The 25,614-nt window shown below is 42.3% G+C and overlaps 1 protein-coding gene across 3 annotated transcripts in view; it reads left to right on the top strand.

Annotated features, from left to right (window-relative positions):
- znf423 (zinc finger protein 423) overlaps positions 1–25,614 on the top strand; it is a 419,133-nt gene that overhangs the window by 118,580 nt on the left and 274,939 nt on the right. The gene's annotated exons all lie outside the window — the stretch shown is intronic.

Below are 25,614 nucleotides of genomic sequence, written 5' to 3'. Positions count from 1 at the left end.
ACAGGTTCTAGGTGAGGGATCAGACAAAGAGCAGCTCGAAGACCTCTATGAAGAAGACAAAACATGGACCCAGATTTCCCTCGCCCGGACGCGGGTCACCGGGGCCCCCTTCTGGAGCCAGGCCCGGAGGTGGGGCACGATGGCGAGCGCCTGGTGGACACCATGGGGTCCGGCTGGGCACAGCCCGAAGAGGCAACGTGGGTCACCCCTCCAATGGGCTCACCACCCATAGCAGGGGCCATAGAGGTCGGGTGCAATGTGAGCTGGGCGGCAGCCGAAGGCAGGGCACTTGGCAGTCCGATCCTCGGCTACAGAAGCTAGCTCTTGGGACGTGGAACGTCACCTCACTGGGGGGGAAAGAGCCTGAGCTAGTGCGCGAAGTGGAGAAGTTCCGGCTGGATATAGTCGGACTCACTTCGACGCACAGCTAGGGCTCTGGAACCACTTCTCTCGAGAGGGACTGGACCCTCTTCCACTCTGGCGTTGCCGACAGTGAGAGGCGACGGGCTGGGGTGGCAATTCTGGTTGCCCCCCGGCTTAAAGCCTGCACGTTGGAGTTCAACCCAGTGGACGAAAGGGTAGCCTCCCTCCGCCTTCGGGTGGGGGGACGGGTCCTGACTGTTGTTTGTGCTTACGCACCAAACAGCAGTTCAGAGTACCCACCCTTTTTGGGTACACTCGAGGGAGTACTGGAAAGTGCTCCCCCGGGTGATTCCCTTGTCCTACTGGGGGACTTCAACGCTCATGTTGACAACGACAGTGAAACCTGGAGCGGTGTGATTGGGAAGATTGGCCGCCTGGATCTGAACCCGAGTGGTGTTTTGTTATTGGACTTTTGTGCTCGTCACAGTTTGTCCATTACAAACACCATGTCCAAACATAAGGGTGTCCATATGTGCACTTGGCACCAGGACACCCTAGGCCGTAGTTCCATGATCGACTTTGTAGTTGTGTCATCGGATTTGCGGCCTTATGTTTTGGACACTCTGGTGAAGAGAGGGGCGGAGCTTTCTACCGATCATCACCTGGTGGTGAGTTGGCTGCGATGGTGGGGGAGGATGCCAGACAGACCTGGCTGGCCCAAACGTATTGTGAGGGTCTGCTGGGAACGTCTGTCAGAGTCTCCTGTCAGAGAAAGTTTCAATTCCCACTTCCGGAAGAACTTCGAACATGTCACGAGGGAGGTGCTGGACATTGAGTCCGAGTGGAGCATGTTTCGCACCTCTATTGTCGAGGCGGCTGATCGGAGCTGTGGCCGCAAGGTAGTTGGTGCCTGTCGAGGCGGCAATCCTAAAACCCCTTGGTGGACACCAGCGGTGAGGGATGCCGTCAAGCTGAAGAAGGAGTCCTATCGGGTCCTTTTGGCTCATAGGACTCCGGAGGCAGTGGACAGGTACCGACAGGCCAAGCGGTGTGCGGCTTCAGCGGTCGCTGAGGCAAAAACTCGGACATGGGAGGAGTTCGGGGAAGCCATGGAAAACGACTTCCGGGCGGCTTCGAAGCGATTCTGGACCACCGTCCGCCGCCTCAGGAAGGGGAAGCAGTGCACTATCAACACCGTGTATGGTGCGGATGGTGTTCTGCTGACCTCAACTGCGGATGTTGTGGATAGGTGGAAGGAATACTTCGAAGACCTCCTCAATCCCACCAACACGTCTTCCTATGACGAAGCAGTGCCTGGGGAATTTGTGGTGGACTCTCCTATTTCTGGGGCTGAGGTCGCTGAGGTAGTTCAAAAGCTCCTCGGTGGCAAGGCCCCGGGGGTGGACGAGATCCGCCCGGAGTTCCTTAAGGCTCTGGATGCTGTGGGGCTGTCTTGGTTGACAAGACTCTGCAGCATCGCGTGGACATCGGGGGCGGTACCTCTGGATTGGCAGACCGGGATGGTGGTTCCTCTCTTTAAGAAGGGGGACGGGAGGGTGTGTTCCAACTATCGTGGGATCACACTCCTCAGCCTTCCCGGTAAGGTTTATTCAGGTGTACTGGAGAGAAGGCTACGCCGGATAGTCGAACCTCGGATTCAGGAGGAACGGTGTGGTTTTTGTCCTGGTCGTGGAACTGTGGACCAGCTCTATACTCTCCGCAGGGTTCTTGAGGGTGCATGGGAGTTTGCCAAACCAATCTACATGTGCTTTGTGGACTTGGAGAAGGCATTCGACCGTGTCCCTCGGGAAGTCCTGTGGGGAGTGCTCAGAGAGTATGGGGTATCGGACTGTCTTATTGTGGCGGTCCGCTCCCTGTACGATCAGTGCCAGAGCTTGGTCCGCATTGCCGGCAGTAAGTCGAACACATTTCCAGTGAGAGTTGGACTCCGCCAAGGCTGTCCTTTGTCACCGATTCTGTTCATAACTTTTATGGACAGAATTTCTAGGCGCAGTCAAGGCGTTGAGGGGTTCCGGTTTGGTGACCGCAGGATTAGGTCTCTGCTTTTTGCAGATTATGTGGTCCTGATGGCTTTTTTTGACCGGGATCTTCAGCTCTTACTGGATCGGTTTGCAGCCGAGTGTGAAGCGACCGGAATGAGAATCAGCACCTCCAAGTCCGAGTCCATGGTTACCGCCCGGAAAAGGGTGGAATGCCATCTCCGGGTTGGGGAGGAGACACTGCCCCAAGTGGAGGAGTTCAAGTACCTAGGAGTCTTGTTCACGAGTGAGGGAAGAGTGGATCGTGAGATCGACAGGCGGATCGGTGCGGCGTCTTCAGTAATGCGGACGTTGTACCGATCCGTTGTGGTGAAGAAGGAGCTGAGCCGGAAGGCAACGCTCTCAAATTTACCGGTCGATCTACGTTCCCATCCTCACCTATGGTCATGAGCTTTGGGTCATGACCGAAAGGATAAGATCACGGGTACAAGCGGCCGAAATGAGTTTCCTCCGCCGTGTGGCGGGTCTCTCCCTTAGAGATAGGGTGAGAAGCTCTGCCATCCGGGAGGAACTCAAAGTAGAGCCGCTGCTCCTCCACATCGAGAGGAGCCAGATTAGGTGGTTCGGGCATCTGGTCAGGATGCCATCCGAACGCCTCCCTAGGGAGGTGTTTAGGGCACGTCCAACCGGTAGGAGGCCACGGGGAAGACCCAGGACACGTTGGGAAGACTATGTCTCCCGGCTGGCCTGGGAACGCCTCGGGATCCCCCGGGAAGAGCTAGACGAAGTGGCTGGGGAAAGGGAAGTCTGGGTTTCCCTGTTTAGGTTGTTGCCCCCGCGACCCGACCTCGGATAAGCGGAAGAAGATGGATGGATGGATTATTCTTTACAATATCTATTATTCTTTCCTAACAATTTAAATTGTCAGGAAAGAAGAGGAAGGAATTTAAAAGGTAAAAAGGTATATGTGTTTAAAAATCCTAAAATCACTTTTAAGGTTGTATTTCTTCTCTAAAATTGTCTTTCTGAAAGTTATAAGAAGCAAAGTAAAAAAAATAAATATATATATAAAAACAAGTGAAGACCAAGTCTTTAAAATATTTTCGTGGATTTTCAAATTCTATTTGAGTTTTGTCTCTCTTAGAATTAAAAATGTGGAGCAAAGTGAGACCAGCTTGCTAGTAAATAAATACAATTTAAAAAACAGAGGCAGCTCACTGGTAAGTGCTGCTATTTGAGCTATTTTTAGAACAGGCCAGTGGGCGACTCATCTGGTCCTTTCGGCCTACCTGGTGCCCGCGGGCACCGTGTTGGTGACCCCTGCCATAAACACATGAACTGTTATCAATACTGCTGTAATCAATGGAGAATCTAAAAGCAACGCTGGTTCCGACAGAATAATCCGAACGCTCACTAAACAAGCCATTGCACTCACGCGCACACACACACACACTTTTTTTTACAGGCTGCAAAACGGTCTGCTGCCTCCGAGCGTCTGAGAGCGTGTTTACTTTGATATAGGGATGAAGAAATGTGAAGCGGGGGGGGGGGGGGTTTGTTTGAACTGATAAGGATGGTGTTTTTACAGAGTGTGTATTGTGACGTAAGACCCCTCACCATCCTTGTATTCACCTGCTGCTTCAGCAGATAGAAGCACATGTTGCACATCCAGTCAAGAAGACTGTTTTTTACTGGGGTAAGCAACATATCATTCTCAGTGTTTAAATGTGTGTATTAGGGTTGGAAGGTATACCCGTACTCATATAGTATCGGGGTACTAATCAATCAAAAAACGGGAAGACCGCCGGGGCGCTAATTAATTTAAAACCTCTTCTCACTCCGGCACTTACCAAAGGTATGCAGTAAAAATGTGAGTGTGATGTAAGCTTGGACCTTAAATCCTACTAAATAGCTCTTAATCTTCTTGCCTTTTTCCATCCATCCATCCATTTCCTACCGTTTATTCCCTTTTGGGGTCGCGGGGGGCGCTGGCGCCTATCTCAGCTACAATCGGTCGGAAGGCGGTGTACACCCAGGACAAGTCGCCATCTCATCACAAGGCCAACACAGATAGACAGACAACATTCACACTCACATTCACACACTAGGGACCATTTAGTGTTGCCAATCAACCTATCCCCAGGTGCATGTCTTCTTGCCTTTATGCGATTTCAAATTACCGGTATTGAAATCAGCCTCCTCCATTTTGAAAATGATGACAGGGGAAGTGTCACTCGTGATGTGACGAGTTTGACCCGGCGGTAATACTAAACATGCGCTAATAATTTTGGGAAGCGAGTTTGACCTGGCAGTAATTCAAGGCAGGCGCATACTACATGCATTTTCGGCAGGTGCGACTTATATATGTTTTTTTTCCTTAATTATTATGCATTTCTGGCAGGTGCGACTTATACTCCAGTGCGACTTATGTGTGTTTTTTTTATTTATTTTTTTTTATTCATTTTCAGCATGTGCGACTTATACTCCAGTGCGACTTATGCGTGTTTTTTAATTTTTTATTTTTTATTCATTTTCAGCATGTGCGACTTATACTCCAGTGCGACTTATATATGTTTTTTTTTTTCTTATTTATTATGCATTTTCAGCAAGTGCGACTTATACTCCAGTACGGCTTATATATGGTTTTTCTTCTTATTTATTATGCATTTCGGGCAGGTGCGACTTATGTATGTTTTTTTCCTTATCTATTATGCATTTTCAGCAGGAGCGACTTATACTCCAGTGCGACTTATGGATGTTTTTTTCCCTTACTTATTATGCATTTTCAGCAGGTGCGACTTATACTCCAGTGCGACTTGTGTATGTTTTTTTATTTTTTATTTATTATTCATTTTCAGCAGGTGCTACGTATACTCCAGTGCGACTTATATATGTTGTTTTTTTTCCTTATTTATTATGCATTTTCGGCAGGTGCGACTTATACTCCAGTGCGATTTATGTTTTTTCCCTTATTTATTATTCATTTTCAGCCGGTGCGACTTATACTCCAGTGCGACTTATATATGTTTTTTTTTCCCTTATTTATTATGCATTTCTGGCAGGTGCGACTTATACTCCAGTGCGACTTATGTATGTTTTTTTCCTTATTTATCATGCATTTTCAGCGGGTGCAACTTATACTCCAGTGCGACTTATATATGTGTTTTTCCTTATTTATTATGCATTTTCAGCAGGTGCGACTTATACTCCAGTGCGACTTATACATGTTTTTTTTTCCTTATTTATTATGCATTTTCAGTGGGTGCGACTTATACTCCAGTGCGACTTATATATGTTTTTTTTCCTTATTTATTATTCATTTTCGGCCGGTGCGGCTTATACTCCAGTGCGACTTATATATGTTTTTTTTTTTCGTATTTATTATGCATTTATGGCAGGTGCAACTTATACTCCAGTGCGACTTATGTATGTTTTATTCCTTATTTATTATGCATTTTCCGCAGGTGCGACTTATACTCCAGTGCGACTTATATATGTTTTTCCCTTATTTATTATGCATTTTCAGCAGGTGCGACTTATACTCCAGTGCGACTTAGATATGTTTTTTTTTTTTTTTATTATTATTATTCATTTTCAGCAGGTGCGACCTATACTCCGGTGCGACTTATATATGTTTTTTCCCCCCATATTTATTATGCATTTTCAGCAGGTGCGGCCTATACTCCAGTGCGACTTATATATGTTTTTTTCCCCCCATATTTATTACGCATTTTCAGCAGGTGCGACTTATGCTCCAGTGCGACTTATGTGTTTTTTTCCCTTATTTATTATTCATTTTCACCCGGTGCGACTTATACTCCGGTGCAACTTATGTGAGAAATTATCAACACATTACGGTAAAATAATATTATTAAGCTCATTCACGTAAGAGACTAGACGTATAAGATTTCATGGGATTTATGGATTAGGAGTGACAGATAGTTTGGTAAAGGTATAGCATGTTCTATATGTTATAGTTATTTGAATGACTCTTACCATAATATGTTAGGTTAACATAGCAGTTGGTTATTTATGCCTCATATAACGTACACTTATTCAGCCTGTTGTTCACTATTCTTTATTTATTCTAAATTGGCTTTCAAATGTCTATTCTTGGTGTTGGGTTTTATCAAATACATTTCCCCCAAAAAATGGACTTATGCTTTAGTGCGACTTATATATATATTTTTTTTACTTCTTTATTGTGCATTTTCGACTTATACTCCGAAAAATACGGTGAACATTAATACATTAACAGCGAAGAAGCATTGTGAAAGAAAATCAAAGAGATTTGTTTCTTCCATGCGTGTTTATATTCTGTATTCCCTGAGGATTGACGCAAAGCAATGTTTCTGTAAACTCTGAGTCTCTTTTTCAAAAGTCTTCGGCAAGGCATGATAGCACGACACATGTACTCTGTGCAGCGTCTCCGTCAGCCTGGGATGTGGCCTGTGGTTTTCTGCACAGGAGTCTGGGGAGGACGACATGTTGCTGAGCGAGAGAGTGCGGGGAGGCCACCAGGATGAACGGGAGGAAGGGAAGAAATAAAACGATGAAACCTTCTGCTCCCCGGAGAGCGAGTGGTTGAGATTACGTGTAATCTCAGCTCGGCGGGACATGCACGCGGTGGTTTTGTGTGTAGGTTCATACGTGTGTTGCTGGTTTTTATACATGGAACTGTGGTATTAGTATTGTCTGGTTGTTTTGTGGAGAGACCTCAATTAATAGACAAGGATGAAAGAATGCTTTTAAGCTGTCTAGTTCTTGCTCCTGGGAAGGCAATGTGGTGGGAAATATGGGATATATGCATGCTGCAGCTTGTAGAATTAAACACAGTACCCAAATTAAAAAAAGGTTTTCTTCCTCTGTCGTGACATCAATAACTTTTCCGATTACAACGTACAAACCCTGTTTCCATATGAAATTGTGTTAGATGTAAATATAAACAGAATACAATGATTTGCAAATCCTTTTCAACCCATATTCAGTTGAATATGCTACAAAGACAACATATTTGATGTTCAAACGCATAAACTTTTTTTTTTTTGCAAATAATCATTAACTTTAGAATTTGATGCCAGCAACACGTGACAAAGAACTTGGGAAAGGTGGCAATAAATACTGATAAAGTTGAGGAATGCTCATCAAACGCTTATTTGGAACATCCCACAGGTGTGCAGGCTAATTGGGAACAGGTGGGTGCCATGATTGGGTATAAAAACAGCTTCCCAAAAAATGTTCAGTCTTTCACAAGAAAGGATGGGGCGAGGTACACCCCTTTGTCCACAACTGTGTGAGCAAATAGTCAAACAGTTTAAGAACAACGTTTCTCAAAGTGCAATTGCAAGAAATTTAGGGATTTCAACATTTACGCTCTATAATATCATCAAAAGGTTCAGAGAATCTGGAGAAATCACTCCACGTAAGCGGCATGGCCGGAAACCAACATTGATTTTCCGTGACCTTCGATACATCAGACGGCACCGTATCAAAAACCGACATCAATCTCTAAAGGATATCACCACATGGGCTCAGGAACACTTCAGAAAACCACTGTCATTAAATACAGTTGGTCGCTACATCTGTAATTGCAAGTTAAAGCTCTACTATGCAAAGCGAAAGCCATTTATCAACAACATCCAGAAACGCCACCGGCTTCTCTGGGCCCGAGATCATTTAAGATGGACTGATGCAAAGCGGAAAAGTGTTCTGTGGTCTGACGAGTCCACATTTCAAATTGTTTTTGGAAATATTCGACGTTGTGTCATCCAGACTGTTATTGACGCAAAGTTCAAAAGCCAGCATCTGTGACAGAATGGGGGTGCATTAGTGCCCAAGGCATGGGTAACTTACACATCTGTGATGGCACCATTAATGCTGAAAGGTACATACAGGTTTTGGAACAACATATGCTGCCATCACAGCGCCGTCTTTTTCATGGACGCCCCTGCTTATTTCAGCAAGACAATGCCAAGCCACATTCAGCAATTGTTACAACAGCGTGGCCTCATAAAAAAAGATTGCGGGTACTTTCCCGGCCCGCCTGCACTCCAGACCTGTCTCCCATGGAAAATGTTTGTTGCATTATGAAGGGTAAAATACGACAGCGGAGACCCCGGACTGTTGAACGACGGAAGCTCTACATAAAGCAAGAATGGGAAAGAATTCCACTTTCAAAGCTTCAACAATTAGTTTCCTCAGTTCCCAAACGTTTATTGAGTGTTGTTAAAAGAAAAGGTGATGTAACACAGTGGTGAACATGCCCTTTCCCAACTACTTTGGCACGTGTTGCAGCCATGAAATTTTAAGTTTATTATTTGCAAAAAAAAAAAAAGTGTATGAATTCGAACATTAAATATCTTGTCTTTGTAGTGCATTCAACTAGATATGGGTTGAAAATGATTTTTCTAATCATTGTATTCCGTTTATATTTACATCTGACACAATTTCCCAACTTATATTGAAATGGAGTTTGTAGTTCAAGACTTAGTCATTAGGAAACGGGGTCCGTACTTTGTCTCAAGTGCCTTGTATTTTTATTTATTTATTCATTTATTTATTTGTTTATTTATTTATTTTTTACTCTGGGTACTTTCGTACATACTCTTTCTTTTTTATTTTTGTTTTGAGTGACTTCAGGAGTAGGGGATGAAGAGGATTTGAATTTGTTGTTAATGTGAATGTGAAATCAATCAAAAGAACTATGAGAAAATTGCTAAATGGACCAAAAAAAAACAAATCTAAAATAATTGCTAAATGAATAAAAACATCTAAATCTATAAAAAATAAGGTCCAAGCACAACACATAAATTGAAATGACACACATTTAAATCCCCTGCAATGCATGATGGGAAAACTACAAAGCACACCACACTTACCTATATTCAGCCTCTTTTAGCTGATTGATATTTCTGATTGATTACAACACTTTAACTTTGTATTCCTATAAATCCATGATAGTAATATAATATAATATATGTATGTCATGGCCCGTTGACCATGTCATGTTTGTTATGTTTAATTTGGTCATTTGTTCATTTCTGTTCTTATGCTCCCGTTGTTGCCATGGACACTAATTCTGTTTACTTGCTTCTGGTTAGTAGTCAGGACACTCACCTGCTTAATCAGAGAACTATTTATACCTGCTGCACCGTTTACTCAGCCTGGCAGTCTTGCTCATTACACCCTACAGTTTGTTTCTTGATTCCTTCTTGTAAGTTTATGTTGCTAGCTACTTGCTACTACCCTTGTGCTAGTTTATCGTTAAGCTTTGCCGTAGCTTACCCCGCCATTGGCACGTTTACCTTTCTGTATTGTTTGTCTCTGCTTATGGAGAATACATCTGCATCTTACCTGCACACTTCTACACTGCTACCTGAAGTTTTTCTGCATTTTGGGGAAATGACCAACACAAAACATGCAACCCATACACAACAATATATAAATATGTATGTGTGTTTGTTTATATTTATGAATGTGTATATTTGCATGTGTATGCATATGTATGTGTAATATATATATATAGGCATGTGTATGCATATGTATGTATATATATATATATATATATATATGTATATATATATATATATATATATATATGCATGTGTGTATATATATGTTTATGTATATATATCTGCATACATGTATATATACACATATCTGTATATATATGTATATATGTGTATATATATGTATACATGTGTATATCTGTGTATATATAATGTATATATGTGTATATAAATATGTGTGGATCTATATATACGTGTGTGTGTGTGTGTGTGTGTGTGTGTGTGTGTGTGTGTGTGTGTGTGTGTGTGTGTGTGTGTGTGTGTGTGTGTGTGTGTGTGTGTGTGTGTGTGTGTGTGTGTGTGTGTGTGTGTGTGTGTGTGTGTGTGTGTAGATATGTTTGTATAGCCCCCCGCGCGACCCCAAAAGACACATGCGGTAGAAAATGTGTGTGTGTGTATATATATATATATATATATATATATATATATATATATATATATATATATATATATATATATATATATATATATATATATGTAATATAGGAAAATAATGTTTGTGTCATGATCCGCTACTTGGATCATGTCATGTTCTGGTTTAGGTCTGTTTTTCTATCACATCTGGTTATTTGGTCTTCCTTAGTTCCTGGTGGCACTTCCTGTTTGTTCCGTTTTCTTAGCAACGCATTTGTGTCACCTGCCTTCTGTTTATCACGCGCACCTGGTTTTTGATTATCCCCAGTATTTAAGTCGGCCTTTTTTGTTCCTTCAGTCTCGCAGTGTAATTTACTCTTGATGAAATAGGTGACATCGCGATCCCGCATTGTGGTAAATACCCTTTTGAACTCCATTAGCTTCCACGCTATTTGTTTATTTCCCTAGTTCACATGCTAGCGTCTTTTGTTCCTTCTAGCTCACATGCTAGTTCTGTTGGTTTTGTCTATCGTGCCTTTGTGCCAGTGTTTTTTTCTTAGTTAGATTTTTAGCATAAATACATAATTTCTTACCTTTACGATGTGTCTTATCCGACTGCATAATTGAGAGAACACAACCGCATCACCTCAATGCCAGGCTAACGTCACAGTTTGCCTTGGTGCCCTAAAACATTAACCCTCCTTTAAGGCAACACTTGCCTTGACCTAAAAAGTCAAACAAATTGAGGGCTGTTATTACTGTACGTCATCCCATTTTTCATCAGTTTTTGCAATTCCGTCTACCCGAGTGGGCTTATCGTGGCACGGAAATGACGTTACAGCAAACCTTGTATACTTTTGCGGCGAATGAGTCCCGAGTTAGCATGGAGCTACGGCTGTAACACAGAATGTGTCCCAGGTGCCACCGTGAAGCACCAAGTAATTCAGTGGCACTCTAGCAGAAGGCCTATAAAGAGGCGCCATTAATTTGAGAACAAATTGGACAAACACAGTCGTACACACACTGTGGCGCAGATCAATGACACATAAATGTGTGTACATCCAATCAGGCATGCACACAACCTCCAACAGAACATCAGGTTAATGTATTGTGCTCCAGCCTGACTGTGCTGTTAGTTGGTCTGCACCTTCAAAGATAAATATTCACAATAAAAAAAACTATTTTTTCTTCTTTTTTTAACCACCGTGACTTCTAAACGTGCGCCGTGTTCTAGAATTGAATGCGTGCTCTGCTTTTTTGTGCTGTGCAACGTGGGTCCGTGTCCTGTGGGTGTGCTGGGCGTGCGAGAGAGAGAGAGAGAGAGAGAGAGTGAGAGTCGCGGGAGTGTCGATGGGTCTCGGTCGGAGTCAGAATATGGAGCATGGACTCCCAGAGGAAAAGGGAGTGGAAAAAAAAAACTCCCTCAGATCAAATGGAGAACGTTCTCTGGCCCTTCTAAGCCACATTGCACGCTTCCATGAACTTAACCTCAATCTAACCTTAGCATAACCTCATGTCTTCCTGCTTGGACTTCATGATTGCATCACTTAACCTCAAAAGGAAGTGGGCACCCATGAAATGAGCACGTCAGATGACCACAACATGCAAGGTTTGTGTAAGTTTGATGCGTAAATAGCATTAAATATTAACACATTTTGCATTCGAAAAATGCCGCAGAGGCTCCTGAAATGTGTGTTTATTCTGTGTATTTATACTGCCAAACCCCAAATTATTTATATGGTAGCGATGGAGTGAATGATAAAGTTTAACTATCAACAATAAAAGATGTCGATTGTAGCTGAGATAGGCGCCGGCGCCCCCCGCAATCCCAAAAGGGAATAAGCGGTAGAAAATGGATGGATGGATAGATTTATAGTTGATGAGAATGTTAATATTATACTAGATCAGGGGTCGGGAACCCGCGGCTCTTTAGCGCCGCCCTAGAGCATTTTAAAAAAATGTATGAAGAATGGAAAATGATGAAGGGGAAAAATATATTTTTTGTTTTAATATGGTTTCTGTTGGAGGACAAACATGACACAAACTTCCCTAATTGTTATAAAGCACAATGTTTGTATGAAACATGCTTCACTGATTCGTGTTTATATTAAACATGCTTCACTGATTCAAGTATTGTCAGGCCTAGACTGTGGTTATTTTTGCTTCTTCGATGCAGAGAGGATACGGGAAAAGCCAAACGAGAGTGTAAGTACATGGTTTATTTGAATACTAAATACAAAAATAATCAAACTAAGGGCGCTCACAAAGAGGTACAAAACTTGGCAACAAAAATACAAACAGGAAAACAAAGCACCTGCTCGATGGCATGAAAGACGATAAACTATAAACTTAAACTTGCACTGTGGCAGAACTATGAACAACTAAAACAGGGGTCGGGAACCTTTTTGGCTGAGAGAGCCATGAAAGCCGAATGTTTCAAAATTTATTTCCGTAAGAGCCATATAACATTTTTCAACATTGAATACAACTAAATTTGTGCATTTTTAAGTATGACCAACATTTGTAGAGTATAATAAGTCCCTTATTCTTTTTAACAACATTGTTATTCTAAAAGTTAACCAATAATAAATGTAATACTTCTTACCATTAATGCGACATCTTGAACAGGTGCGGTAGAAAACGGATGGTTGGATTAAAATGCATGAGAATGTTTTATAATTTGAACGTTATTTTTGAAACTGTGATTACCAGCAGATTTATTTATTACTTATCGTTTTAAGCAATGTCAGCTAAGATTTATCTGAGCCAGGTGCAGTCATCTGGCTCTAGAGCCATAAGTTCCCTACCCCTGGTTTAAGCATTAGACACCTTTTTACCTGCACGCTGCCTCCCGCTGTTTCCCACATCTACAAAGCAATTAGCTACCGACTGCCACCTACTGATATGGAATAGTATTACATGGTTACTCGGCATAGCTAAGTTAGGAGAGTGGCCGTGCTAGCAACCTGAGGGTTCCAGGTTGGATTCCCGCTTCCGCCATCCTAGGCACTGCCGTTGTGTCCTTGGGCAAGACACTTTACACACCTGCCCCCAGTGCCACTCACACTGGTTTAAATGTAACTTAGATATTGGGTGTCACTTTGTAAAGCGCTTTGAGTCACTAGAGAAAAGCGCTATATAAATATAATTATCTGAGAGCCATATGTAGTCATCAAAAGAGCCACATCTGGCTCTAGAGCCATAGGTTCCCTACCCCTGAACTAAAACAAAAACACTTACTGTGACCGAAACAAGGGGCGTGGATAGCAGGGTGCGTAGCAGGTAATCGTGAAGGCATGAAGCAGAATGCAAAAATCCCAGACTGATGGACAGAAAGTAAAATCCTTAAATAGTAGCAGTGGTAATGAGAAACAGGTGTGAGAGGCTGATGATCGGGGCGTGACTAGGGGAAACTAATGAGTAGCTATGGTAACAAAACAAACCAGGAAGTGAAAAGACAGAACCAAATGTCCAAAAAACCAAACCGAACATGACCAAAAGAAAACATGATCCATAGGTGTGACAAGTATTTGGCGAGCGCCGTTTTGTCCTACTCATTTTGACGGTCCTTGAACTCATCATAGTTTGTTTACATGTACAACTTTCTCCGACTTTCTTAGACATGTTTTATGCCACTTCTTTTTCCGTCTCATTTTGTCCACCAAACTTTTTATGTTTTGCATGAACGCACAAAGGTGAGTTTTGTTGACGTTATTGACTTGTGTTGAATGCTAAACAGACATATTTGGTCACTGCATGACTGCAAGTTAATCGATGCTAACATGCTATTTAGGCTAGCTGTATGTACATATTGCATCATTATGCCTCATTTGTAGCTATATCTGAGCTCATTTAGTTTCCTTTAAGTCCTCTTAATTCAATGTATATCTCATCACACACTATCTGTATGTAATATGACTTTAAAACATTTTTATCGGCTCCAGACAGATTTGTTTTTGAATTTTTGGTCCGATATGGCGCTTTAAACATTTCGGGTTGCTGACCCCTGGACTAGATGTAACCATGGTGAACATATATTTGTATTTGTTCTGATTTTTCCTTTAAAATTGTCCAATAAGATCACAAATATGAATAATTTGCTAATGTAAAAGACTATTTAAATTGTGAAGTGAAGTGAACTATATTTATATAGTGCTTTTCTCTAGTGACTCAAAGCGCTTTACATAGTGAAACCCAATGTCTAAGTTACATTTAAACCAGTGTGGGTGGCACTGGGAGCAGGTGGGTAAAGTGTCTTGCCCAAGGACACAAATAGCAATAACTAGGGTGGCGAAAGCGGGAATCGAACCTGGAACCCTCAAGTTGCTGGCACGGCCGCTGTACCGACCGAGCTATACCGCCCCAATATGGGAACTCTTCTTATTAAAGTTAAAGTACCAATGATAGTCCAAACACACTAGGTGTGGTGAAATGTGTCCTCTGTGGGGCGGCATAGCTCGGTTGGGAGAGTGGCCGTGCCAGCAACTTGAGGGTTCCAGGTTCGATCCCCGCTTCTGCCATCCGAGTCGTTGTGTCCTTGGGCAAGACACTTTGCCCACCTGCTCCCAGTGCCACCCACACTGCTTTAAATGTAATTTAAATATTGGGTTTCACTATGTAAAGTGGGCTTCACGGTGGCAGAGGGGTTAGTGCGTCTACCTCACAATACAAAGGTCCTGCAGTCCTGGATTCAAACCCAAGCTCGGGATCTTTCTGTGTGGAGTTTGCATGTCCTCCCCGTGAATGCGTGGGTTCCCTCCGGGTACTCCGGCTTCCTCCCACCTCCAAAGACATGCACCTGGGGATAGGCCCCTCCCACCTCCAAAGACATGCACCTGGGGATAGGTTGATTGGCAACACTAAATGGTCCCTAGTGTGTGAATGTGAATGTAAATGTTGTCTGTCTATCTGTGTTGGCCCTGCGATGAGGTGGCGACTTGTCCAGGGTGTACTCCGCCTTCCGCCCGATTGTAGCTGAGATAGGCGCCAGCGCCCCCTGCGACCCCAACAGGGAATAAGCGGTAGAAAAAATGGATGGATGGACTATGTAAAGCGCTATATAAATATAGTTCACTTCACTTCACTCTGCATTTGACCCATCCACCTGGATCACCCCTGGGAGCTGAGGGGAGCAGTGAGCAGCAGTGGTGGCCACGCCTGGGAATAATTTCTGGTGATTTAACCCCCAATTCCAAGCCTTGATGCTGAGTGCCAAGCAGGAAGGTCATGGCTCCCATTTATATAGTCTTTTGGTATGACTCGGCCTGTACTGTTTATGGAGACGTACTGTAATAACTTGAAGTAAACAATGAAAAATAAAAAACAAAAAATAAAAAGTAAAAGCTTACCTCTTTTATATTTGCATAGTATGTATATATTATTCATGTTGTAAATACAAATCTTTATATATCTAGAAAGGCTGGTCCTAAAAAGGTAGGCATTTTTCGGAGGTCTCAAGAAGGTCAGAAATACAAAAGTGTGTGTGTGTGTGTGTGTGTGTGTGTGTGTGTGTACCGCATCTAAATGGGTTAGGGTTAACCCTAACCCTTGTATAGCGCTTTTCTACCTTCAAGGTACTCAAATCGCTTTCACACTACTTCCACATTCACCCATTCACACACACATTCACACACTGATGGAGGGAGCTGCCATGCAAGGCGCTAACAAGCACCCATCAGGAGCAAGGGTGAAGTGTCTTGCTCAAGGACACAACGGACGTGACAAGGTTGGTCGAAGGTGGGGATTGAACCAGGAACCCTTGGTCAACAGACTGTTAATCGAGCACATCCAGCTGCAGTCCCTTCAGTTCTTCATTTTTGAAACGGTCAGGGAGCTTGCTGGCTGGGGGGGGGTGCACAAAGAAATCAAAGGCAACGAAGAGGAAGAAAAGAGTAAAGGGAAGGGTGAGACAGGTGAGGGGGAGGCGGGGAGAGGAAGGAGCAACCACAGGGAGAAAAACATGGTGCAAATGGAAAGCATGGGGAGGAGAGCAGGGCTGTTAGTGCAGGGGCCCTTGGGTGACTGGTTTGTCCCCCGCGGGACATCTTCCCCTCTGCTAAGCCCCTGCCGTCTGTTGCAACCCGCTGCTCCTCTCTCACGCACACACACTCTGAAACACAAGCACGCACCTCGCCGCGTCTGTCCACGGGATAGCAGCTGAGTCCTGGGAGGCCAAGACTCTTATTAAAACCACAGATCACTTTCTACTAGAAGGAAAGGTGGGAGGGGCCTAATGTGGAACAAAATTACAGGCGGCCTCCTGCACTCCGGCCTGCCACTTAGTGTGTGTGTGTGTGTGTGTGTGTGTGTGTGTGTGTGTGTGTGTGTGTGTGTGTGTGTGTCGTCCAGTAGTGACTGACAAAATAAATGTTGTGCCTTTTCATATTCACGCCTCTTCTTTCAGTGTCTTTATTGTTATTTTCCCTGTTGGCTTCCATGCTCCTCGCCGCTTCCTTCTTTCTGCTACTTACCTCCTCACCCTCCTTCCTCTCTCTCTCTCTCTCTCTCTCTCTCTCTCGTTCTGTGTGTGTGTGTGTGTGTGTGTGTGTGTGTGTGTGTGTGTGTGTGTGTGTGTGTGTGTGTGTGTGTGTGTGTGTGTGTGTGTGTGTGTGTGTGTGTGTGTGTGTTCTTGTATTTCTACCATTCTTGAGACATGAACAAGGAAAAGTACCTTCCATACGAGGTGAAGAAGTTAGGACCGTAATCAAGGTCCCAATAAGGAAAAGTGTCTCATTTGCATCCCTGGTGGTGAAATCTATCAAAATTAGGGGCGGTCCCAAAAAGGAGAGATTTTTCAAATTGACCGTATGTCTGTTTTAAAAGTGCTCCCCCTCTGGTCAACATATGAAATAACTAGTGTGTGTAAACATTTGAAGTGCTCCTCCTCTGGCCAACATATGAAATAACAAGTATGTGTCAGAAATGGAAATGTGCCCACTTTGGCTAAAATTGATAATATATATATATATATATATATATATATATATATATATATTTATATGGACATACTGTAATAACGAAGTAAATAATGTAGATTAAAAACCAATTACAAACAAACAAAAAAAGACAAAAAACACAAAACTTACCTTTTTCATATTTGGGGTGTAACAGTACACACAAATTTCAGTTCGGTACGTACCTCAGTTCAGAGGTCACGGTTCGGTTCATTTTTGGTACAGTAAGAAAACAACAAAATATAAAAAATGTTTTTATTATTTATTGAACAAATTTGCTAAATCTTCCACCAAAAATATTTTTCTTAGTGGAATATTTGGTGTGAAGTAATGGGAACCTTGGATAGGTCAATAAATCATAATAACAATGATTTTGATTCAATATTATGTTTTGGGCAATGATAGTTTGAAAGAAAAAAAAACAGCTTTGTTTTATGAGTCAACATTGCAACTTTTTCTAAATTACATTTAGCCTTATAGTTGATGAGAATGTTAATATTGTACTATGAGGCGGTATAGCTCGGTTGGTAGAGTGGCCGTGCCAGCAACTTGAGGGTTGCAGGTTCGATTCCTGCTTCCGCCATCCTAGTCACTGCCGTTGTGTCCTTGGGCAAGACACTTTACCCACCTGCTCCCAGTGCCACCCACACTGCTCTAAATGTAACTTAGATATTGGGTTTCACTATGTAAAGTGCTTTGAGTCACTCGAGAAAAGCGCTTTATAAATATAATTCACTTCACTTCACTTAAAGATTTTTTATTTGTTTTGTTTTTGTTTATTTTAATAGTATTTTTAGAATGTGCCGTGGGCCTTTAAAACATTAGCTGTGGGCCGCAAATGGCCTCCGGGGCACACTTTTGTCACGCCAGCTATAGATAGTAAAAAATTAAATCTGATAAATCTATGGAGAAAAAGCAGACCCTGGCGACGCATGTGCGTTTATCATAACTCTCTCTCTGTCTCTGGCCCTCCCTTACCAATGCTGCTGCGTGCACAATTTGTTTTGTGTTTAACCCCTTCTTAACCCTGAACGTACATTGAAAATACACGCAACCCTAACTTAAAATGCCGGACATTTGAGGCATTTAAGAAACTCCACCTGGACAGCCCTGCAAAAGAGGACATATCCCGTGAAAAGAGGAGGTATGGTCCGTCTATTGTAGCCCGGTCGCTGCTAGCATGCCGTGTGTTGTTGTTTTTTTGATTGATTGAAACTTTTATTAGTGGATTACACAGTACAGTACATATTCCGTACTATTGACCACTAAATGGTAACACCCAAATAAGTTTTTCAACTTGTTTAAGTCGGAGTCCACCTAAATCAATTCATGGTTACTCGTTGTGCATTGTTTACACAACGCGCGGTGCGCTACTTAATATGTCCGTGTCAATCGGTACACTTCCGAATTGAACCGAAACGCCCGTACCGAAACGGTTCAATACAAATACACGTACCGTTACACCCCTATTTGCATAGTAGGTATATATTATTAATGTTGTAAATACAAATCTTTACATCTACAAAGGCTGGTCCTAAAGAGGTAGGCATTTTTTGGAGGTCTCAAGAAGATAACAAATACAAGAATGTGTGTGTGTGTGTGTGTGTGTGTGTGTGTGTGTGTGCACCCAAGGGTGGCCTGAAGATTCCTGTGCTAAGCCCTTGGCATATACACAAGTGCACGCACACACACACACACACACACACACACCATAAAAACGCGCAGACACAGCTGGCTGCTGCTCAGGTTTTCCAGGGAGAGAGAGAGAGAGAGAGCAGTAGAAGAAGAAGTAGGAGACGGAGCGGGGGTGGGAGGGTCACAGCGTGCATCATGGTGAGGGGTTGTTGTGGAGTCATTTTTCATCACCGGGTTCATTTTTCACCACACTCCTTCCACTGACTTCATCGCTCTATTTCTCTTTATCTGTCCTCTCCTCCTGCTCCCCTCCCTTGATCCCGCTTTGTCTCTGTTTATCTTCCCTTTTTCCTGTCACCTCTCTCTCTCTCTCTCTCTCTCTCTCTCTCTCTCTCTCTCCCTCTCTTTCAGCCTATTTCCTGCTTGATGAAATATGGATGGCAGCAGTTTTCGGGTGTGCTGAGAGGATGGGAGGTAGCTGGCGTCTGGGCAGACATGCCTCTGTGCATGCACCTAAACACCTCACTGAGCAATCTGTCAACATGTCAGCAACACATGTTTGGTAAAAAAATAAAAAATTAAAAAAGCGAGCGGTTGTAAGGAGAGAAGCGAGCGTGGAAAAGATCTCTCCCTCCTCCAGTGGGAGTAATGGCTCCCACCAGGGCTCTGGAAATGCTTTGAATTCAGCAGATTTCTATTGCGGGGTTCTCCCCCGGGGGGCATCTTTTTACAATGCCTGCATCTCAGAAATGTGAGCCCGAGGACCCCTAGGGGCATCCTTTCATAATGCCTGAAAATGTAGGGTTATATTGTGTGCTCTTCCCCATGAGGCTTTTATTAATACCTGTATTCACTGCCGCTGGAAATTACACAGGCGGCGCTGCAGGGGCCCGCGCTCGCTCCAGGAAGGGAGAAAGACTCTGTGGGGACCTTTTCTCTCTTCTTTCTGCTCTTATCCCTTCTTTCTCCCACCTCTTCTACCCCCATCTCTGCTACTTCAACTCCCGTTCTTTTCTTCTTACCTAATAACGCTACAGCAGAACCAAAAATTTGCCAAAGGACATAAATTGAGTGTGTGTGTGTTGTGTGTCTTTGTATAGCTTCTTGTATTTCTACCCTTCTTGAGACATCAACAATGAAAAGTACATATGAGGACCGGTGAACAAGTTAGGACATACAGTGGGGCAAAAAAAGTATTTAGTCAGCCAGCGATTGTGCAAGTTCTCCCACTTAAAATGATGACATAGGTCTGTAATTTTCATCATAGGTACACTTCAACTGTGAGAGACAGAATGTGAAAAAATAATCCAGGAATTCACATTGTAAGAATTTTAAAGAATTTATTTGTAAATTATGGTGGAAAAATAAGTATTTGGTCAACCATTCAAAGCTCTCACTGATGGAAGGAGGTTTTGGCTCAAAATGTCACGATACATGGCCCCATTCATTCTTTCCTTAACACGGATCAATCGTCCGGTCCCCTTAGCAGAAAAACAGCCCCAAAGCATGATGTTTCCACCCCCATGCTTCACAGTAGGTTTGGTGTTCTTGGGATGCAACTCAGTATTCTTCTTCCACCAAACACGACCAGTTGAGTTTATACCAAAAAGTTCTATTTTGGTTTCATCTGACCACATGACATTCTCCCAATCCTCTGCTGTATCATCCATGTATCCATTTTGGTATAAACTCAACTCGTCGTGTTTAGAGGAAGAAGAATACTGAGTTGCATCCCAAGAACACCATACCTACTGTGAAGCACGGGGGTGGAAACATCATGCTTTGGGGCTGTTTTTCTGCTAAGGGGACAGGACAATTGATCCGTGTTAAGTAAAGAATGAATGGGGCCATGTATCGTGAGATTTTGAGCCAAAACCTCCTTCCATCAGTGAGAGCTTTGAATGGTTGACCAAATACTTATTTTCCACCATCATTTACAAATAAATTCTTTAAAATTCCTACAATGTGAATTCCTGGATTATTTTTTCACATTCTGTCTCCCACAGTTGAAGTGTACCTATGTTGAAAATTACAGACCTCTGTCATCATTTTAAGTGGGAGAACTTGCACAATCGCTGGCTGACTAAATACATTATTGCCCCACTGTAAATCATGGTCCCAATACGGAAAACCATTGCATGTAATACAGAATGTCTCATTTGCACCCCTGGTGGTGAAATCTATCAAAATCAAGGGTGGTCCCAAAAAGGAGGGATTTTTCAAATTGACTGTGTGTCAGATTTAAAAGTGCTCCCCCTCTGGTCAAGATATGAAATAACAAGTGTGTGTAAGAAATTGAAATGCGGCCCCTTTGGCCAAAAGTAATAAAAACATATGTATTTACAGACATGCTATAATAACTTGAAGTAAATAATAAAGATTAAAAACTAATAACAAAATAAAAACTATACTAGAAGCAGTCTTTTTCTCGCAATGTGTCAACTTCTTTTTAAAATTGGGAACAATTTCTCATATTTCTGTTTCTGTATTATTGCAATATTTTCACGTAAAATTTGTACTTTTTTATGTAACATTTTTACTTTTTAATGCAAAAAGGTGATATTTGTCATATAAAATTCTGAGTTTTATCACAATACTGCCAATTTTTTTGTTATTCTTGTAAAATACTGAAATTTTTTGACTAAAATAATGACTCGTTATAATTTTGCCAAGTAAAAATTCAGAACATTATTATAATATTGCCAGCATTTTAAAGTTTTCATATAAAATTTTGACTTTTGTCGAGTAAAAATACGACTCTTTTCATAAAATTGCCAATATTTGAAAGTTTTCCGGTAAAATTGCGACTGTTATTGAGTAAAATTCCAACTTTTATCATAATATTGCACAAATCTTCAGTTTTTCTTGTTAAATTTGGACTTGCGTTGAGTAAAATTACGACTTTTAATATAATAGTGCCAATATTCCAAGTTTTTCTTGTGAAACTCTGACCTTTTTGTGGTAAAATTCCAACTCATTTTTCATAACAAGCTTTGTTATTTTTGCATAGTATGTATATATTATCAATGGGCTTCACGGTGGCAGAGGGGTTAGTGCGTCTGCCGCACAATACGAAGTTCCTGCAGTCCTGGGTTCAAATCCAGGCTCGGGATCTTTCTGTGTGGAGTTTGCATGTTCTCCCCGTGAATGCGTGGGTTCCCTCCGGGTACTCCGGCTTCCTCCCACTTCCAAAGACATGCACCTGGGGATAGGTTGATTGGCAACACTAAATTGGCCCTAGTGTGTGAATGTGAATGTTGTCTGTCTATCTGTGTTGGCCCTGCGATGAGGTGGCGACTTGTCCAGGGTGTACCCCGCCTTCCGCCCGATTGTAGCTGAGATAGGCGCCAGCACCCCCCGCGACCCCGAAAGGGAATAAGCGGTAGAAAATGGATGGATGGATAAATACAAATTTTATATATCCTGAAAGGGTGGTCCTGAAAAGGTGGGCATTTTTGTTCGGAGGTCTTGAGAAGGTCAGAACTACAAAAGTGTGTGTGTGTGTGTGTGTGTGTGTGTGTGTGTGTGTGTGTGTGTGTGTGTGTGTGTGTGTGTGAGAGATGGCAACAGGCACCCCCTTGTATTCAGCCCCATATTGCTCAGTGGAAAAGAAGCACTCAATTAAAAATGTAACTTCCCCTCTTGTTTCCCTCTCATCTCATCTTGCTTTGTGTCCTCGTGTGCCTTGTGTGTAGAACTAGAGCAGGGTAAATATTTGTACCTGTGTGTGCATGTAGATGGATTCTAGCCTATGTCAAGTCCAGTATTGTGTTTGTGTGTGTTTGTGTTTGTTTGTGTGTGTGTGTGTGTGTGTGTGTGTGTGTTCTTGTATTTCTGCCTGTCTTGAGACATCAACAGTGAAAAGTAGCTTCCATATGAGGAGTGGTGAACAAGTTAGGACCGAAATCATGGTCCCAATACGGAAAACTATTGCATCTAATAGAGAGTCAAATACTAGAGACGTGAACATTGCTCCAAAGTCAGGATTATTTGTTGATTTAATGTGCATACAAAAGTAAACATTAACAGGTGCAAAAGCAAACAAGCAAAAGAAGGACTTCTCTATTCATCCTTGAAAAAACCCACCAGGTGAACAGCTGATTTTACGACTTCCGGTGCTGGCGTAAGACAACCCGCGGCCCATATGTGACCAAAGGTGGAACACATACACTACACTATTAAGACCATGGTGGCCATTACCAGGTAGCTTCTACAGCTGGGTTGGCCAAAGTGTGGCACAGGTGTAGTCATTGACTCGATTGTCGTCGGCCTTAAGCACATTTCAAAAAACAAAAAATTGAGATCTCATTTGCACCCCTGGTGGGGAAATATTTTATCACAATATTGACAATTGTTTTGTTGTTCTTGTAAAACAGTGACATTTTTTAAGTAAAAGGATCACTTTTGTCATCGTTTTGTAAAGTGAAGTTCCGATTATATATTGCCAACGTTTAACAGTTTTCTTACAAACCCCGTTTCCATTTGAGTTGGGAAATTGTGTTAGATGTAAATATAAACAGAATACAATGATTTGCAAATCCTTTTCAACCCATATTCAATTGAATATGCTACAAAGACAGCATATTTGATGTTCAAACCCATAAGCTTTGTTTTTTTTTTTTCTCAAATCATTAATTTATAATTTCATGGCTACAACACGTGCCAAAGTAGTTGGGAAAGGGCATGTTCACCACTGTGTAACATCACCTTTTCTTTTAACAACACTCAATAAATGTTTGGGAACTGAGGAAACTAATTGTTGAAGCTTTCAAAGTGGAATTCTTTCCCATTCTTGTTTTATGGAGAGCTACAGTCGTTCAAGAGTCCGGGGTCTCTGCTGTCGTATTTTACGCTTCATAATGTGCCACACATTTGTCTTGCTGAAATAAGCAGGGGCGTCCATGATAACGTTGCTTGGATGACAACATATTTTGCTCCAAAACCTGTATGGACTATTCAGCATTAATGGTGCCTTCACAGATGTGTAAGTTACCCATGCCTTGAGCACTAATACACCCCCATACCATCACAGATGCTGGCTTTTGAACTTTGCGCCTATAACAATCCGAATGGTTATTATCGTCTTTGTTCCGGAGGACACCACTTTTCCACTTTGCATCAGTCCATCTTAGATGACTTCAGGCCCAGCGAAGCCGGCGGCGTTTCAGGGTGTTGTTGATAAATGGGTTTGGCTTTGTATAGTAGAGTTTTAACTTGCACTTACAGATGTAGCGACCAACTGTAGTTACTGGCAATGGTTTTATGAAGTGTTCCTGAGCCCATGTGGTGATATCCTGTACACGCTGATGTCAGTTTTTGATGCAGTACTGCCTGAGGGATCAAAGGTCCGTAATATCATCGCTTACGTGCAGTGATTTTTCCAGATTTTCTGAACCTTTTGATGATTTTACTGACCGTGGATGGTAAAATCCATAAATTCCTTGCTCGTAAAGAAATGTTGTTCTAAAACTGTTCGACAATTTGTTTAAAAAATTGGTGACCCTCACCCCATCCTTGTTTGTGAATTACTTAGCATTTCATGGAAGCTGCTTTTATACCCAATCATGGCACCCACCTGTTCCCAATTAGCCTGCACACCTGTGGGATGTTCCAAATAAGTGTTTGATGAGCATTCCTCAACTTTATCAGTATTTATTGCCACCTTTCCCAACTTCTTTTGTCACGTGTTGCTGGCATCAGATTCTAAAGTTAATGATTATTTGCAAAAAAAAAATGTTTATGAGTTTGAACATCAAATATGTTGTCTTTGTAGCATATTCAACTGAATATGGGTTGAAAAGGATTTGCAAATCATTGTATTCTGTTTATATTTACATCTAACACAATTTCCCAACTCATATGGAAACAGGGTTTGTATAACATTGTGACTTTTGTCGAGTAAAATTAAAAATCTTTTCATACGATAGCCAACATGTTAAGCTTTTCTTGTAAAATTGCGACTGTTTTTGAGTATATTTCAAACGTTTATCATAATATTGCACAAATGTTCATTTTTTCTTGTAAAATGTTGACTCGCTGTCAAGACGTGGACTATGGTGTAGTTTGTTTTCCCGTGGTGCAAATCGACTGGACCGGACATGACGTGAAGGTAATGACATCTTTTATTATTAACTCAAAAAAGGAACAAACAAAAGGTTCTCTCAGCAGAGGTTCAAAACTTGGCTCTGAAAACAAAAACTCGCACAATGGCGGAACTATGGACAACAAAAACGAAAACACTTACTGTGATGTGAAAAGCATGAACCTATGGCAAGAAGTGAGCAACCAATCGGGTTTCGAGGGTGTGTGTCAGGTTCGTCACTGACATTTTGGTTATGTTTTAGTTTTTTCCTCTGCTTGTGTCTTTGTTTCCTCTGTGTGTGTAGTATTTCCTGTCAGTTCTCTTATTTTGTCCGTTTCCTGTGTTTCTTCCTGAGCGCTATTTCCCCTCAGCTGTGGCTGACTGACACCTGGCCACACCTGGTGTCAATCAGCCCATTCCTATATTAACCTGCCTTCCCATCCAGTCTGTGCTGGATTTTTGTCGCTGATACCTGTCGTTGCTACCTGTCGCTCCTGTCGTGTCGTGTCGTGTCTTGTCATTGCAGCGTAGCGGTAAGCTATATTTCGGTAGCTGTTTGTAGCTTACTGTCTTTTGTTCCCTGCTTCTAATTTGTTTTTCATACTACAAGTAACGACTTCTGTTTCCTGCTAGCTCCCATGTTACCTCTTTTAGTTTAT

The sequence above is a fragment of the Nerophis ophidion genome, linkage group LG12 (assembly GCF_033978795.1).
Source record: "Nerophis ophidion isolate RoL-2023_Sa linkage group LG12, RoL_Noph_v1.0, whole genome shotgun sequence".
Classification (NCBI taxonomy): Eukaryota; Metazoa; Chordata; class Actinopteri; order Syngnathiformes; family Syngnathidae; genus Nerophis; species Nerophis ophidion.
This window is presented reverse-complemented; position numbering and strand designations above follow the sequence as displayed.